Below are 18,293 nucleotides of genomic sequence, written 5' to 3'. Positions count from 1 at the left end.
TTTAGCGCCAAAAATTTAGGGAGGGCGCCCAATCCCCTGATATTCAAGGAAGTCAGGAATGTCATTTTGAAGACTGACCAGCCATACATGCTCTAAGCGGCTGGGAGTCAGTAGAATCTAAGATTGGAACTTCTACTAGGGAAAGGTTTGTGATACCAAGATCGGAAACAATTGTTCTGCCCCTGAAGTGACGACTTCCTCCTCTCTGCTTTTTTCGAACGGTGATATTTTTTGCAGAATTGGGGCTGATGGAAGGAAAAGAGGGCTTATGAATGGTTAAAGGTTCAAGAACCGATGGATTCCTCTGGAGGAGAAGATCAATATCACTATCTGATTTGTTCACAGGAGATTCCATCGGGGAATTAAAAGGGGTAGGAGAAGGCATAGGCTCCTTACCTCTAGACAGGCCAGCGGGAGGGGTTACGGAAGAGGGCGTCGAAGAGTTTATCAGAATGGGATGAGAACCCACCACAAAATCCCCTTTTTTCATGGGAGAAGGAGAGGGCACCGTATTCTCTTCTAGAGGCTCGGGGATAAGAGGACATTCAAAATCCGATGAGAGCGGAGCATCGGGCTGATCATGAGAGTTGAGTTGAGAATAGCGAGAGGCCTTGACCTGTGAAGGTGCGTGATTGTCGAGATTACATGCATCTTCAGAAGGAGAATCAACACCGAAGATTCTACCCCTATAGAGAGAGTGCCGCTTTGGCTTGCGATTAAAACGGAGACTGCAATTTTTGATGAGGTGTCATGTTCGATGACAGAGGGAGCAACGGAAGGGGATGCCCCAAAAGTCAAGTCTTTGACATATTTTGGTGCCCTCCCAAGTTATCTCAATATGATCCAGATAACCCCCTTTGTATGGTTTTTCAATCAAAATCCAAGCAATCCTTTTATCCTTCTCACCTCTGACCCAGGGGTCAACATAGATAAATTTACCAACTGAGTTACCAATCTCCGTGAGGGTTTCAACCGACCATAATTCCAGCGGAAGATTGGGAAGATTTACCCAAATCATACAATTCGATGGCGTGTTTTTAAGAGGGTCAAAGCCCATGAACCATCGAGATAATGACAAGAAACTCCTACCAAACACCCAAGGTCTATTAAGGATGATTTCAAGATCCGATGCTTTTAAGAAGTGGAAGGAGAACCAGTCTTTCATCAGCCGAGATATGACTGGAGTGTATCCAATCAGAGGAGTCCATTTTGAGGATAGCCATGTTCTCATTTCTTCCTCGGTCATCTCCGGGAAATGCCATTTCCCGATCAGTGCAAGCTTTTGAAGGCTATCGATGCGTTCGGACAATGTAGCACTAGTCACAGAGACAGCCTTTGGCGGAGGGATCGTTTTGACCGGGTTCCTGGATTTGTTAAAGTGCTCAGCCCTGTCATGCGCTTTACCAAATTTAGAAGAGTCTGGATCCATTTTGTCCGAATCCGGCATCGGTCGGGCAGGGGGCGATTTGGCCCGAAAGTGAGAAGGAAGCATCTCGTCCACCGTGGCATGCCAACTGGAACCATGGTTGGCAAATTCACGTGCATTTTCAGCCTCGATAGCAGCTCTGAAAAGAGCTTGCGTGGCAGGAGAGTCACTATCAACCGACATCCTAGAAACAAATGGAATGCTCAGAAGGTGCTGGAAAGGAAGTACAGCACGGAAGCAATTGGAAATCGTAGCCTAAAGGGGACGTTCTGCAAGTGAACCTGGATCAAAAGATCACTAGAAAGGGAAATCTATGGAAAAAAGTACAACGAGTAGACTTCCCCTAGATTATGTCAGATAACGACTGACAGGGCTAGATATGGAATTAAAGATACCACAGGGAAAAGATGCCGAAACCTCAAAAAGGAAGCTTCAAGGACTAGGAAGATTAAATTCGATGGTCAACTAGCATGCTGAGGGACGACAGAGAAGGAAAAAACCCCACCGTCAAAATGTCAAATAGCATGGGGGAGAGAAACTTCTGAGCAAAGGATGATGGATACTCTCTTGTAAGGCCGACTCAGAACGGACAGAGGACTTTATGAATCCGCTGGGACACCGGAGAAGAGATTTGAAATTAAAAATCCGGTGAAAAAAGCCTGCCGAAAAACATTTAGAGCCGAGTAGATTCGAACTAGGGCATCAGGCTTGGTAAAACCTATTCTACTGGCTCATTTTGACAATCAATACAACAACAGTAGATCTGAATAATGCACCACCATCTCCCAATATGAAATCTGATGTCTGAGCATGGGCTATAGATGAAGATAGACACCTTAATCTTATTTATAATAGATTTCAACATATTTTAAGCATGAATATTCAGAAAACCACAATTAAATCATCCTTAAGCACAGACATTCCTCACAGAGATTAAAGCGGAATCAAAAACATGGACAAGTTGCTGAAGATATCTTTCCAAATTCGTTTAAAACATCATGATAGTGCAACTAATGGATGTAAAAAACAGCAGAGAAAAGGAAAACTGACCCGTGAGAGGAGTCCGCAAGCGCATCAGGAACCGAAGGAGCCATATCGAGAAAAACCAAGCTTGACAAAACCAGCGAGAAAGGGAGATGCGAGCTAAGAATTACGTTCAGAAACCCACTTCTGCAGCCTTTCCTCTGGCCTGGAAGGCCAGAGAGGAAACCGAAAACGGCCCACGGGAAGCGGTATATGAAGAGATACGCAACAAAAAGAATGGCTAGGATGAAGACACTAGGTGTCTCCCTGCATGGATGGGCGCCTGTAGGCCTATTCCCATGAAACGTGTCCTAGCTCTAGCTGGTTGTTTAGATCTCGTGCCTGATGGCGTGGGCGCTTGCTGGTTGGCTGAGACACTGAAACATGGCTCTCCCGTCCCGACGCGCTCCGGAGCTCCTCGTAAACCTCTAAGAGTAATAGTTAAAAAACGATTAATTTTGTAATTAGATAACAATTAATTTGGAATTTAAATTTTAAAATAAAAGTAATAGTTACAAAACGATTAATTTATACTTAAGACTGTATTATAGTTTTAAGAACTAATTCAAAATGTTAAAATCCAAGACTCGAAGATTATTATGAATTTTTTTCAAAATGTTAAAATCTAAGACTCGAAGGTTATTGTGACTTTTTTTTTTATTATAGAAATTCTAATATAGAATGAAATTTTTGTAAAATTTAATCTATACATGAGTTGAATTAAAGGCTTAGCCGAGCAAGGTTTAATTTGAAAAATGAGAAATGACAGGGGATTTTCAAAGTGGTGGGAATAAATAACCGATTTATTAATGTTTACCATCCCGTTGAAGTTGCATTTAATCTTTGAATAGATGACAAGCTTCCAAAAGTACATATTCTGTAGACGACAGCTAAACTTGCAACAATTATTTACATAACGAATTATATATATTGTTCTTCCTCCACCTTTGAATATAAGTTAAAAAAAATGTATATTTATTAGTACTTTACCCAAATATCAATGAATATTTTCCTTAAAAAACAAAGGGCTTGCAACAAGAATCGGGCAATTTAGAAGGCATTCATGTGCACCAATAATTGATATTATTTACAACATCCTACAAACATTGAACATGTATTATTGGCATAATTTGCATCTAGCAGTGAAAAACAAAGAGATGGTGATTTGCTATAGGTGATTAGATCCGTGAGATATAGTGAACTTATAGAACATGACAATGACAATTTTTGTAGAGAACAATTGATGTTATATGTTCTATATAGACTTGATGACATGATTTTAAGGATTAATATTTAATTGGAGAGAATGCTTATATAGGCATGAAAGAAACCATAAAACAAAATGAACAAAATTTCACTAGTACAGTGCCTATAACATAGGGTAATTTTGATGATGCATCGAGCATTGTTGAAGGTAGAGATTATGTAGTGTTTAATAGAGATGTAATTAAAGAGAACCAATTAATTTCTAATGGCATTCTCTCAAATGACAATAAGTAATACGAACAATATAATATTGATCTCAATCTCCACATTTTTAGAACATGAAAAAAAGATAGAAATGTCACTTGATAGACCTTACCACGTTGTGAAGCAACCACATATATTAGGAAACATAAAATTATATAACATGAGAAAATAGTTGAACAAAGAAAAAACAATATTGAAAGATGTCTGGAGTAAAATGTAAAGGGCTCCAAATGAATCAATACAATTGTTTTTTATGGGAGATATGGGCACAAGGAAGACATTTGTTGTTAAGGCAAATTTTTTAGTCTTTTGTGTGCATGTCCAACAATAGAATGGAAAATGACTAGTTAAATTAAAAGGAATTAGAACAACTTATATAAGAAAAACAACATTTAATGTAGGGGGTGTTATGTTGCATTATAAAACTCCTATTTTTTTTTTTCTATTTATTATTTGTATTTTAAAATTTCCTAAATGACTTTTCAATGCTCTAAGGGCTCTTTGAATGTCAATCAAATCCATTATCATCCATCATTATAATTATTATTGTTCATAGACAGTCCAACATAGAATTAATAGATGTGTGGAGATAACACATGGCAGATAACATGAGGCATGAGATGACAGGGAAAAGTAGTACTAGACAATAGAGCACTAGCTTTCTATGAGACGACTCAACCCACTGTCCCAGCGCTACCCAGGAAGAGACACAGATGAACTAGAAAGACTTGTCCAACATCCAAGGGAATAGTCCATAGTGGATGTGATAGTCATTACAACCAGAAAACAAGGGGATGCTCATCTAACATCCAACAAAATAGTTCATAATGGATGTGACGATTGTTATAACCAATAAACAAGGAAATATCTTTCTAGTATTCTTCGGAATAGTCCATAAGGATGAGACAACTATAAGAAGCATTACAACACATTCTGAACAAGATAAGCACTAAAATAACCAAAATAGTTCAACTATCTTAGTACATGTGAAAGAAAACATAAATTACAAATGTCCACATAATAGTCTTACAAACATTCATAGTTCATGCATGAAAAATGTGTTGGCCTGAAAAGACATTTGTTATTAAGAAAAGGTTCCAGCACACATATTTACATTGTACATCACTAGACCCAGTAGTGGGACATTGGAGCCACTCCTTTCTCCTCAAAGAGCTAGCTAATCTGTCTAACACCTTGTGGGAGGAGCCAAGGTGAAAATTACTTTTCTCTAAAATGAGGGGGTATATATAACCAAGGGGTGATGGTTACCCCTTTTGAATCGTTGACTACGCTCATTATTGTTCAACTTCTAATGAATTTTTCAACTTACACAACTCTTCATATTCATGCGTGTCCATTGGACTTCCACTTTACAATAGATTTGATTTACAATATACATGGCCCATAACACTGATGTGGCATATGAAAATGCATGACACGACTTGACATGACACTGTTGACATGGACTGGCTTGATGATGTGGCAATGTCAAGTCGTTGTTTTTATAAGTGCTAGATATGTTCTTGGATATGGTTTCTCTTCTCCTCTGCATAAGTTGGTGATGTGGGGTCTTCAATGATCTTCGTTCTTGGAAGGTGGTTTCCCACTTTTGTTCCTTTTTCTTGTTCATGGTAGGTCCACTTGTACGTTTAGCTACAAGTGTGTCCTTAGGCATGCTTCCCTCCTTCTCCTTCTTCATCATCTATTGATGACTTGATAATGTACATGTTCCTGTAATTCACTCATGATGGGATATCATCAATTCGAAAGCTACCTATCCTAAGATGATACATTATTATCTATGAAATGGGCTAGGGACAAATGATAGGATGGGAGAAAGGGCCCAGTAACTATGCATTGCATAGTTCCAGGTGACAAGGAGAGAGCTTGATCACTAAGACTATGCAGAGTGCAACTCAAGATTGATTGAGGAACTTTTCAGCATAATCCCCACTAGGGAGAAAAATTGCATAGTGACCAATGAGAGTCAGTATTGTGTAGTTCAAGAAAGCAGTGGCTGATGTAGGATGAGGCCCTGAGAGGTTAGTTCTACGTAGTTTTCAAAGGCAAGGGGGAGTGGGCAGCAGAGAGATAAATATGCGAAGTTCTTGAGGGCAGTGACCTTTGGCTGAAGGAAAGGCACCAAAGGACACATTTGCATAGTTCTGGAGGCTAAGGGAGGTTGGGCTCTCTATGCATTGCAGGGTTCCAATAGGAAAGGTAAAATCTTGATGATTGAAAGTGCGAAGTGCACAATTCAAGGTAGATTTAGAGGCACAAATGCGCAATTTTGGGGGTTAAGGAAGGTTATTGCACTTTGGGATTGCATAGAATAATAGTCCTAGAGGAAAGTGATTGTGCAGTACGCGGTTACATGCATCAAGGCCACATCAATGAGGGCTGAGATGCAAATTGATAAACTTCAACTGTGATGACAAACTTAACATACATCGATGACACGATAGCATAAACTATCAGAGAAACAAATGAAGCATTACCCTTTGAGTGATTGTCCCATGACAAGAAGAAACAAGTGCGACATTTAAGGTAGAATTTAAGATGACAACTGTGCAACAATGCTCAAGAATTTGTGTATGAGTACGACATATGTTTACATGGATAGGAAAATCAGTATACACAAAAAAAACCTTTCAAGCCACCTAAAAAGGTTCGCGAACATGACATAACAGTCAAATTTTCCGAAATATGAAAATTAATACAACAAGCAAAAGAGTTCAAAGAACTTGGGGAAAGGTCATGAAATGAGCTTAAGTGTTTGCAAAGATCAAGGAAAAGACGAAGGAAGGCTCCGAGATTTGAGTGCAAGCCAAAAAAAATTAGGGTGTTGCAGCAACTACAACACTTGGCGGCACACTCGTTGAGTTCCAGCTTCTCTGTCTTGGTTGGTCTCTTCTGTGCAGGGCCTTGGTTCTTTAGGGAGTATTGACTCATCATGCATATTACTTTGGTTTCCCCACTTACCCCATGGAAGACATGGTCCCCTCTATACTTTCTTAGTTGAACACAACATAAGATTCAAAACAATCACAATGTTTCAAGTTGTGAAGGGTAGTTTAGCTCGCGAGCTTAATATTTTCGTAGTATAGTTTTTCATCTATGGTGTCGCTCTGTTGCCAGTAGGCCTAGAAAATAGCCAGTGTCACATAGGAACACAAACATTACTATGTTTCCAGCGAGCCTAGAAAGTACCCCAACAGAGTTGCTTGCTTCACCTATCTACGCCCGAACCCTTTGTCTTCTTTCGCCTTTATTTATTTATTTAAAGAGAATTGTGCATCGACACTTATTTATGTTGAGGCGAAAGAGGGATCCCGACTTATTGAGAGAAAGAGAGGTTGTTCCTTTAGGGAAGCATATAAATACCCTTGATTTAGGATTTCTCGTTTATATTTTCCCCTTCTCCATTTCTACTAGTTGGATATGCTTGAAAACACCAAAGAAGAAAATTGATTATAGGCATGAAGTTTCGAGACTAGACACAGGTTCAAGTTAGACCAAAATGTCCTTACAGATTGATCATATTTTCAGTCAGAACTTCATTGGTCAAAAGATGTAACCAATATAAGGAAGACAAACAAAATGCTAGCCAAATGTTGGAGTGTCACAAGGCTCTTTAGACTTTAGCCACACACACACACTTCGAAGCCACAACGCAGTCAAGAACAACACTTATTCACATGACAAAAAAACACAAGACTAAAGTAAATACATAAACAACAAACAATAAAAGACTATGTACATAGTTTTTTGCACAACCCTAGATATTCATTGAAAATATTTCTTTAGGTCTTGGATATTGATAGGGAGAGAGTCAATCTTCCCGTCAAGTGGTTGAAGACGATACGTGTGTTGGGCAAGCTTCTCGTGAACCATGTATAGATCAATCCATAGGGACTAAAATTTAGTGTGTTTTCTTTCTTCCTCATGGGCTTTGTCCCACTTTAAGACTAAATCACCCACACTGAAGTTATTTTTCCCTGTAGATTTTCTATCAAACCATCTCTTGATAGGACTTTGGTGATGTTACCTTTTTTCTTTAGATTTCATCCTTTATTTTTGTAGCTTGTGCAAATTGTCCATCCTATGCTAAACTAAAAGACACAGCTTGCCTTGGGATTCTTGGGATAATTTGAGAGTGGGCAAGTAGATGTTGGATGGGAGGATGACTTATTTTCCATACACTAGGAAGTAAGGCGGGGTGTTCATAGAAGGTTTAGGCGTGACTCGGTCAGCCCATAAGGCATTCACTAAATTAGAGTGCTAGTTTCATTGTTTAGATAATATGGTCTCTTTTATGATACTGATGAGGTTCTTATTTTTGGATTCAGTAAGACCATTTCACTGCCATAATAATTAGCAGAATATTTCAAGATAATACCATTTTCCAATGCAAAATCATAAAGTTTTAATGAGGAAAAGTATGTTGCATTGTCAAAAATAAGTGACGTAGGAATGCCGAACTTGGGGATGATATTTTGTTGCAGAAAGTTGATGACTTCATGATTGTTTACATGTTTTAGCAGAACTGCCTCTGTCCACGATGTGAAATAATATGTAGCAGTTAGGATATATCGGTGCTTCTTCGATGAGTGTGGGAAAATTTCCCCAATGATATCCAAGTCCCACTGTTGAAAAGGTCCTTCCACTATAAAGAGATGTAGTGGGGCTGTTGACTCCTAATTTCTATTGGCACACCTTTGATAGACCGGACACTTGTAGGCATAAGCATGACCATCCTTGAATAATGTAGGCAAGTAAAACCTAGCCCACATTAGCTTATCTGATGTAGTGTTGCCTATGAAGTGTCTTGTGGATGGTCCGTCATGGAGATCACGTAAAACATTTTATGAATCGTTTGGCTTCAAACACTTGAGAAGTACTCCATTGTTGTTCTTTCTGAGCACCACCCCATGCACCAACTAATATGACAATGCTTTGAGTCAAAGTTCCCTCTTTTGCCATGTAGAGAAGTGGGAGGGCATGGTTCCATGCTCGAGGAACTGGCGCACGTCTATATACCAAGAGTCTCCATCTATAGTGGGGGTGGCTTGCTGAACGTTGTACATTTCAATTTCTTTCTCTTATCTTGCAAGATATTCTTCTTCCTCTTTAGCGGTTATTACCTCTGCCGCTAACTGAAAAATACTGTGACCCTTGATGGTGTGAACCATCTCAATATCTAGATCATAATCTCGTAAACCTATCATAAAGTTCTCCTTCTTTCACCCATCTCTTGTCTAATGAGCAGTGATCTTACTACTAGGGGTGGAACAAAGATAACACAATGGCTCTTTAAAAAATAGGGTTTGAAGTTCTTTACCACCTTGTACACAGCATAAGCTTGTTTTTCCATGGTGGGTAGTTGAGCTTTGGTCCTTGTAGACTTGCACTCATGCAGGAGATAGGTTATTCATTGTTCAACTCATCCTTCTGAGTTAGCACAACTAGAAGAGAAGTGTCAGAAGCAAAAGTGTAGAGCAAGAAGTCTTTACCAAAGTCAGGGTTGTACAATGTCGTTGTTTTTGCCATAGATTGCTTAATACGTGAAAACACATCCTTTTCCCTCTTATTCCATTTATATACTGCATCCTTGTTGATCGTCTCCTGTATTGGTTTAACAATCTGAGCATAGTCAGAGATGAACTTTCAGAGGAAATTAATCTTGCCCAAGAAAGACTGCATGACTTTCTTGTTCACTGGGTAGGGAATCTCCCTAATGGTCTAGAACCTATCCAGATCTACCTTGATCCCACTTTTAGCAATGATGTGTCTAAGGAGATTACCTTCGAGGACTGCAAAGATACTCTTCTTAGGATTCAAGGATATCTCATATTTATGACATCGCTCAAAAATATTCTTTTTATGGTGCAAGTGGTCTGAATTATATTTGGAAAATACTATCATGTCATCAAGCTAGACCACTACACTCTGTCCAATAAGATCATGAAATTCCATGTCCATTTCACATTGGAATGTCACACCAGCATTGACTGGCCCAAATGGAATTCGTTGAAATGCGAATGTGCACCACTTTTTTTGGAACATATTTTTTAATATGTCGGGATCTCATACCAAAACCTGGTTATAACCTGAGAATCCATCAAGCAAGGAAAAAATTTCGGCCCCCGATATTGTTTGTAGTATTTTCTCCATGGATGGCATAGGGTAATTAACCTTGTCCGAGGCGCAGTTGAGATTGCGAGAATCTACGCACAGGCAGATCTCCCTGACTTATTTCTTATGGGAACCAAGTTTGATACCCACGTTGAATGTTGCACCTTATAGATGATCCAAGCATGAAAACATTTTCTCAACTCATATGTATGAGGGGCTCAAGCATTGGGTGAATGTTCCTCAATTTTTGTTGAAATTGCTTGGCCCCTTCTTTGATTGGTATCACATACTGGATTATTTGTGTGTCATATGTCTTGAGTTCATCATACATCCGTGTGAAGACATCATGGTACTGCTTCAATAAGCGAATGAAGGATTACTGCTCTTCTGGTGTGCATCAAGTAGTGAGATTAACATAATTTAGAAGTTTCTCAGTTCCCAACTTGATTTTCTCATGCAACATAGTGGAAATGTGGGTCTTGGCATTAATGGGCCCCCATAAGTGATTATGCAGATCATATAACTTCTCTAATGAAACCACACCCTTGGGGATGAGGTTTCCTTTAGTTGTATTGGATGCATCCTGCACTGCCTTTTCATGCTTGTCCTCTTCAATCGCTCTGTCTTTGAATATGTTAGCATTGGCCACAAATTACAATATCTATTGGTTGTCATAAAAAATGTGTAAGTTAGTTATATTTTCTGAGAGAGATGATTTCTATGAAATTTCAATAGAAAATCCATCCCGTAATGGTAACATCCTAGAAACAGTGTTTGCCAAGGCATCCGCTATTGTATTATGCATTCTTGGTAGTGAAATAATATTGAAAGCTTGGAATTGAGAGATAAGTCACCATACCTCTTGTTGATAACTCTTAATATGAGTTGATGCACAATGTATAGTGTTACATACCTAACGCACCATGATTTCAGAGTCACCTACCACTTTCAGAATGACAACAGTGAGATCAATGGCCTTCTGTAAGCCCAAGATGAGTGCTTCATACACCGTAGTGTTATTCGTCCACTCAAATTCCAAGAGACTAGAGATCAAATGTTTTCTCTACAACGGATCTATTAAAACACAACTAGCTCTAGTGCCCTCGTGTGTCTTGGATCGATCAAAGTACATAGTCCATAGATCATTTGTATAGGGAGTGCTCACTGCACTAGTACTACAACTACTACTACTACTATTAATTGTACAAAGTTCATTATCACCATTTGGACATGGAAGGAGATCCAACTGTGTCTAGTGGAACTAGAGATGGCTCTGCAAGATAGCATCCCAATTGTGTCTCCACAAAATAATTTCGAAACAATAGCTTTCTGAAAGCCATTGGATCATTATGGCCATTCAAGGGAGTCACCATGTGCTTGATGTATCTCTTTGAATCTACCTAGATCTTATTGTTCCTACCCCTATACAGAAGCCATAAGTGTGACCAGTCTATGGAAAAGTATCCTTGAAGCTTTCTTGACCAGTCACTGCTAAGTAACACTATGTATGCTTCTGGAATGACCACAATCGATATATTGATACATTGGTGAACTCGCTCGTCAGATGATAACCAAAAGATGACATCCTTGAGTTCACCAATTTCCTGGACATGAGTTATATCCAGTTGAATGATCTATGCATTGATCTTCTCCCATTTATCATTGATCCTCTTGGTCGCAGATAGTGGCATCACATTCGCCGATGCACCGGAATCGACCAAGAAATTATGTACATTGAATTTTAAGATTTTGAATGTTAGATAAAATCGTGGGAAGAGTGTATTTTCCTCCATCGTGAGTGCATTGAGTACAAATGCAAGAGCATCAGGAGACTAACTAGATCCCTTGTCTGAGGAGGTAGCATTATCGGTAGAGGTTTTCCTAAGTGCCCGTAGAAGGATGTCCCATTGGCTCATGATATTTGTATGCTCGAACAAGGAGATATTTTTATGGTCCTTCTTCATATCCTCTACAATGTTATCATCCACAGTGGGAAGCTTGACTGAGGTGTCTGAGGATGGAACTTGGTTTGTGGTTTCCTGGGGAATGGTTCTATCCTTATTGCTCTCGGAATGAATTTTCATTGAGACTGCTTTACTGGACTTTCTTTGAGTGTTATGCATTGACTTAGCCAGAGGATTGAGTTTTCTTAACAAATTTTTCTTTGAATTCCTATTTTGGAACCTCAATCATAGTGGTCGGCCATCAGGTTCTTAAGTTATGTTGGTTGTTTTGCTTCTGGGACAGACCATCACTTGGAGGCTGCCTATCAGCAATTCTCATTTGGGTTGTGAGAACACAATGGTACATGTTGATTGCATGCCCAATGATTAGAGATTCATCAATTGCAAAAAATTATTCTCTCTCTTCATCGAGCTTAGCTTGTTCCTCAACCATTACTGAGTTAAAAAACTGCACAACCATTCTGCTCATGGGTTGGTTCCACTATGGGAACATCTTTTCCATATGATGTTCATTATGAAACATGTAATATGAATCTGTGCCAGTTTTTTTGATATTTAAGACCACATTAGAACTTTGTGTAGATTTTACCGGTTGATGGTTGCTACCGCCATAAGTTGAATTCCTTCTGAGCATGAACTTGGGGGGCTTTTTGCTCATGGAAATCTCTCTTGTCCTTTGTTTGGGTTCAACCATTCCATTGGTCAGGGACTTCACAAGATAAGTTAGGATTTCAAGATCATTCGATTCCTTTTCCTTAGCCTTGCTCATGGAGGCATGGGACCTTTTGGCCATGTCCTTAGAGTCTTTTGTTGACTCATAATCTGTGATGACTCCAATAGCACGCAATTCCTTCTCAACGAAAATAGCATCTTCATATTTTTCTGTCAATTTTTGTTTCGCAGTTTTCTTTACAAACTGTGCAATACTTCTCGGCAATGCATAAGTGTAGTAGTCTATGGTGATGGATTCACGAGGTTTTGTGTCGTCAATTTTTTTTTCAAGATGTCACTGACCCTCTTATTGAAATCTCTAACTTTTTCATTCTACTTGATCTTAAGACTACCCAGCTCCTTTAATAACATGGCGGGGTCTTGTCTTTAGAATTTTTTTTGAAAAATATCCTTTTAAAGGCCCTACAATTTTAGATGGATTTTGGAGGATGTTTGCGATACCATACAACTTCTCTACCAACAAAGGTACATGGAAAAATTATGCGTCCAACATCTTCTTAATGTACCTTTAGTGTTTGCAGATTTAGGTAAAATTTGTCCTAGTGATTATCAGCCTTCACTGAATTGTCAAGGTCATATTTTGTCAAGAGCTTCTTTGCATGCCTCAAAATCTTGTGTAGGACATCCAGAAGTGCTAGTGAGCCCTAAGTCATCCAATCCATATTCTTCTCTCCCATGTCTTCTTCATCGTTCTCCTCCTCTCCCTCTTCTGAATCTGATGGTTCCTCTTCCTCTTCCTCTTCTTCCTCCTCTCCGCCTATCCCGTCGAAAGTTGAGCCCGACAGTAAGGGGTGACCTCCTTCTCCTCCTTGAAAGAGTGGAGGATACTCTCCCCTTTCCACAATGTCTGATACTTCTTCAAGAGTGGCGCGAAACTATTCTTCAACAAATGAGACCACTACTCTTGTGGGGGTGGTCTTATTCTTCTTTTGAGAATATTGAAGACTCATTACTCCCAGAATCAACCCAACAACTTTTGCAAACTAATGGGTGATCGGGTGAACGAACCGGAGCTGATGATAGGGGATTTCAAGTTTAGGCTTTGGCGGTGAAGAGTTACCAACTTTAGAATTACGAGTAGAGGAGAGGGAGTGAACCTTGTTTCCTTGACCAAAATATGGATTAGTGGGGTCAACAGGAAAATCAACCATAAAATACCAGCTTCCCTCCTTCTACCACCAGACATGTTAACGGTGTTGGACTCACCAACATTCAAGGGATCTCCCATATATGAGGTCCCAATCAAATCTTACACTCTTTGGTGTAGGAGTCCAATCTGGTATAAAGGCCTAGTTCCCAATTCCTTAAATATTTTCCTTGACTCTATTTGTCATCACAAGAGAGTGATGCAATGGTATCTTCGAAAAGCAAGGGGAGTGTGCTTGGTGAGTGTGCAGTGCAACTATGTCAAGGTTATTCTACTACAAAGGGGGAGAGAAAAGTGAGCCTTTAAGTGAGGGGTAATAGTACCACCTAGGAAGAGACACACATGAACCAGAAATACTTGTCCAACATCTAGTTGAATAGTCCAAAGCAGACGTTATAGTCGTTACAACCAATAAACAAGGGGATTTCGTCTAACATCCAGCGGAATAGTCCATAGCAGATGTGATAATTGTTATAACCAATAAACAAGGAAATATTTGTCTAGTATTCTGTAGAATAGTCCATAAGGATGAGACAACAATAACAAGCATTACAACACATTCTCAACAAGATAGACACTAAAATATCGAAATAGTTCAATTATCTTACTACATGTGAAAGCAAACCTGAATTACATACGTCCACATAATAGTCTTACAAACATTCATAGTTCATGCATGAAGAATGTGCTAGCTTGAAAAGGTTTCTATTATTAAGAAAAAGATCCAAGACACATATATATATTATACATCACTAGCCCCAATAGTGGGACATTAGAGCCACTCCTTGCTCCTCAAAGAGCTAACTAATCTCTCTAATGCCTTGTGGGAGGAGACAAGGTGAAAAATCCTTTTCCCATACAATGAGGGGGTATATATAACCAAAGGGTGATGCTTACCCCTTGTGACTCTTTGACTACCCTTATGACTATTCAAATTCCTATGAATTTTTCAACTTGAATGACTCTTCATATTCGTGTGTGCCCATTGGACTTCCACTTTACAATACATTTTATTTGCAATATACATGGCCCACAATAGTGATGTGGCATATGAGAACTCATGACATGACTTCACATGGCATTTCTGACATGGAATAGCTTGATGATGTGGCAATGTCAAGTCGTTGTTTTTGTTGAGTGCTAGATATCTTCTTGGATATGCTTTTTCTTCTACTCTATATAGCCTTGTGATGTGGGGTCTTCAATGATCTTCCATCGTGGAAGGTGGTTGCACACTTGTGTTCCTTTTCTTTCTCTTGGTAGGTCCACTCATTTGTTCAACTACAAGTGAGTCTTTACAAATTCTTCCCTCCTTCTTCTCCCTCTACATCATCTATCCATGACTTGATAATATATATGTTCTTGCAATTCACTCATGACGGGACGACAACAATCCGAAAACTTTGTATCCTAAGATGATGCATTATTATCCATGAACTCGGTCTGGGACAAGTGATAGGCTAGGAGGGAGGGCCCATTAACTACACATTGAATAGTTCTAGGTGACAAGGAGAGAGCTTAATCATTGAGATTGCACACAACATATCTCAGGTTTGATTGAGGAAATTTTCAGCACAGTCCCCACTAGGGAGAAAAATTGCGTAGTGGCGATTGAGAGTTAGGATTACATAGTTCAAGCGATAAATGGCTGATGTGGGATGAGGCCCTGAGAGGTCAATTCTGCATGGTTTTCAGAGGCAAAAGGGGATTGGGTAGCATAGAGACCTTGAGGACAAATCTTCATAGTTCTTGAGCGTAGTGAGCTCTCAGTGAAGGAAAGGCACTGGAGGACACATATGCACAGTTCTAAAGGCCAAGGGAGGTTGGGATCTTTGCGTATTGCAAGGTTCCAGTAGGCAAGGGAAAATATTGAGTACTGAAAGTGAGAAGTGCATAGTTCAAGGCATACTGGGAGGCACAACTGCATAATTTTGGAGGTCAAGGAAGGTTGTTGGGCTTTGGGATTGTGTGGTACACCATTCCTATAGGATAGTGACTATGCACTGTGTAGTTCCAGGGAGAAAGGTCACATCAATGAGGGATGAGACTATGGAATGCATAGCTCAGTTGGGGCTTGATGAAATTGAGGTGCCTGGTCAAAAAGATTTTCCAAAAATGGCTAAGTGCGGGAAGGAGATAGACTCATGATAAAATTGAACTGTGATCACACACTTACCATACTTCGACAACAAGACAACATAGACCATCATAACAAAAAATGAAGCATTACCCTCTAAGTGATTGAGATAGACTTTAGGACGACTATGACGACACTTGTGCGATAGTGCTCTAGAATTTGTGTAGAAGTACGCCAAATGTTTACATGGCTAGGAAAACTCGTATACACAAAGTCCAACCATCGAAACCATCAGAAAAGGTTTTTAAACATGACATAACAATAAAACATGCCAAAAGACGACAATTAATCCAACAAGAAAAAGGGTTCAAAGAACTTGGAGAAAGCTCGTGAAATGAGCTTAAGTGTTTGCAACAATCAAGGGGAAGGCCAAGGAAGGCCCCAAAATTTGAGTGCAAGATCAAACTTTGGAGGGTGTTGTGGCAGCTACATCTAGTCGCTACTTAATGAAGCCCAGATTAATCCATTGATGTGGATTGGGGAGAAAGTGTGAATGTGTCAATATAGGAGTTTAAGTAGCTGAGTAATAAGGAGGAACATTGTCCCATGCATGTTTTTTGGGATTTGGAGGTTTACAAGCTCTATTGTTGTAGTAATGCTAAACATGCTAGACATTGTAGGTTTTAACCCTCTAAAAATATTATGTGCAAACAAATTCTTAAAATAGAAAAATAAATAATGGTGAGAACATAAAATATACACCGAGATTTTCTCTTGGAACCTAAACCGGGATAACCAAATTGATTTATCATTATATTCCTTTCAATGTTGAAATACATATATATACATGTCGAAGCATTCGTAAACCCTAATCCAATAACCCTGCATTAGAACATAACCATATCTCCCTCGACTGAATCTACAAAATACCATCTAAAAAAACCATTATGCCAAAAACCACAAGTGAAACCATGTGTAAAACTATGGGTAGGCCTGCCCACCATCTTTGGGTCCACCCACCATCTTTGGGTTCGCACCCCATACTTGTATCCACTCATCCTTGGGTTTTCCCATGCACATGGGGCTAGTCGTGGAAATAATATCACATTGTTCATGAAAGTTAATTACCTATAATTTAACTGTCAACCTGTGGATTTCGTAAAACTTGCGAAGCATGTGTGCACTATATATGATAGAAATTAACTTCCAATTTAGATCAATATAACTACAAAACCAAATAATGACAAACCAAATTCACCTATTCTCATTCAACAATCAATTCAAAATAAATTATAGTACAGTTATAGTATAGCGCAGAGAATTGAAATCTTAATCTATCACACTTGCAGGAATGAAATCTTAATCTACCAAACTTGTGTTGGGTCTCCATTTTGTCTTATTTTTATTTATTTCTCTCAAGTTTTCGATTGGCTAAATGATTATTTTTGAATAGTATTTGTTACTTCTTTGTTTTAGCAGGATCAAAATAGCATAATGAGAGTTTAATTAAGGTTTGTATGTTGCAAGATTAAAACCAGTTTCATTATACTTTGGGACATGCCTGCACCATTGCATTTAGCTGCCTGCACCATTTTATGGCTTCCTGCACTCTGAAGAATTTCTGAACTACACTAATTTTCAGTTCTCATCGGCATCATATTAATTTTTGTGTTACATGTGGTTGGATTTTATTGGTGGTATCGAAGGGACGATCTACTGTATCTACTTGTTATGCTTCCTCCAAAAACAATACCACCCTTTTGGCATGCATTGTTCATCATTGTGGTCAATGATATAATTGTGCGCTAAGCTGCAATAGTTTTCAAATTTGGTCTTTTGATATATTATAAGAATAGTCGAGACTGTAACTATCAGAAGCAGGGCCAGATGTTGACTTTTGTTGAATACATTCTATTACTGTATCATGTATTTCTTTCTACACCTATTTGGCATCGCTTCTTCTTGAACGAACAATATGGTAGCCTATTTTCATCTCTCACAACAGGGTTGTGCCTTACCTTTAAGCTGACATTAATCGTGGAGAAGGTGCAATCATTCTTTGTAGCATTGAAGGCACTATCTCGCAAAGAAGTCCAATATGGGTCATATGCTACCGCGGAGGAGGTTCTTGCTACTCGAGACTTGTGTGCAATCTTCCAGGAGAAAATGCACACTCCCATATCGTTACATTGTAAACATATATTCTCTGATGAATGTGTCTTGGAATGGTTTGAGAGGGAGAGGACATGCCCACTTTGTTGTGCTTTGGTAAATCCATCTGATTCAAAGTAGTTAGAGACTCCATCAAATCAGGAAAAT

At 39.1% G+C, this 18,293-nt stretch overlaps 1 pseudogene; it reads left to right on the top strand.

Annotated features, from left to right (window-relative positions):
• Positions 1-2,724: 2,724 nt before the first annotated feature.
• LOC149209947 (uncharacterized) lies at positions 2,725-18,266 on the top strand (annotated as a pseudogene).
• The last annotated feature ends 27 nt before the right edge of the window (positions 18,267-18,293 follow it).

Source organism: Pinus tabuliformis, chromosome 1_2 (genome assembly GCF_031772625.1).
Source record: "Pinus tabuliformis cultivar Carrire ecotype Pingquan chromosome 1_2, CPIR1, whole genome shotgun sequence".
In the NCBI taxonomy this organism is placed as follows: Eukaryota; Viridiplantae; Streptophyta; class Pinopsida; order Pinales; family Pinaceae; genus Pinus; species Pinus tabuliformis.
The sequence above is the reverse complement of the archived record's forward strand: the minus strand, read 5'-3'. Positions and strand labels throughout refer to the sequence as shown.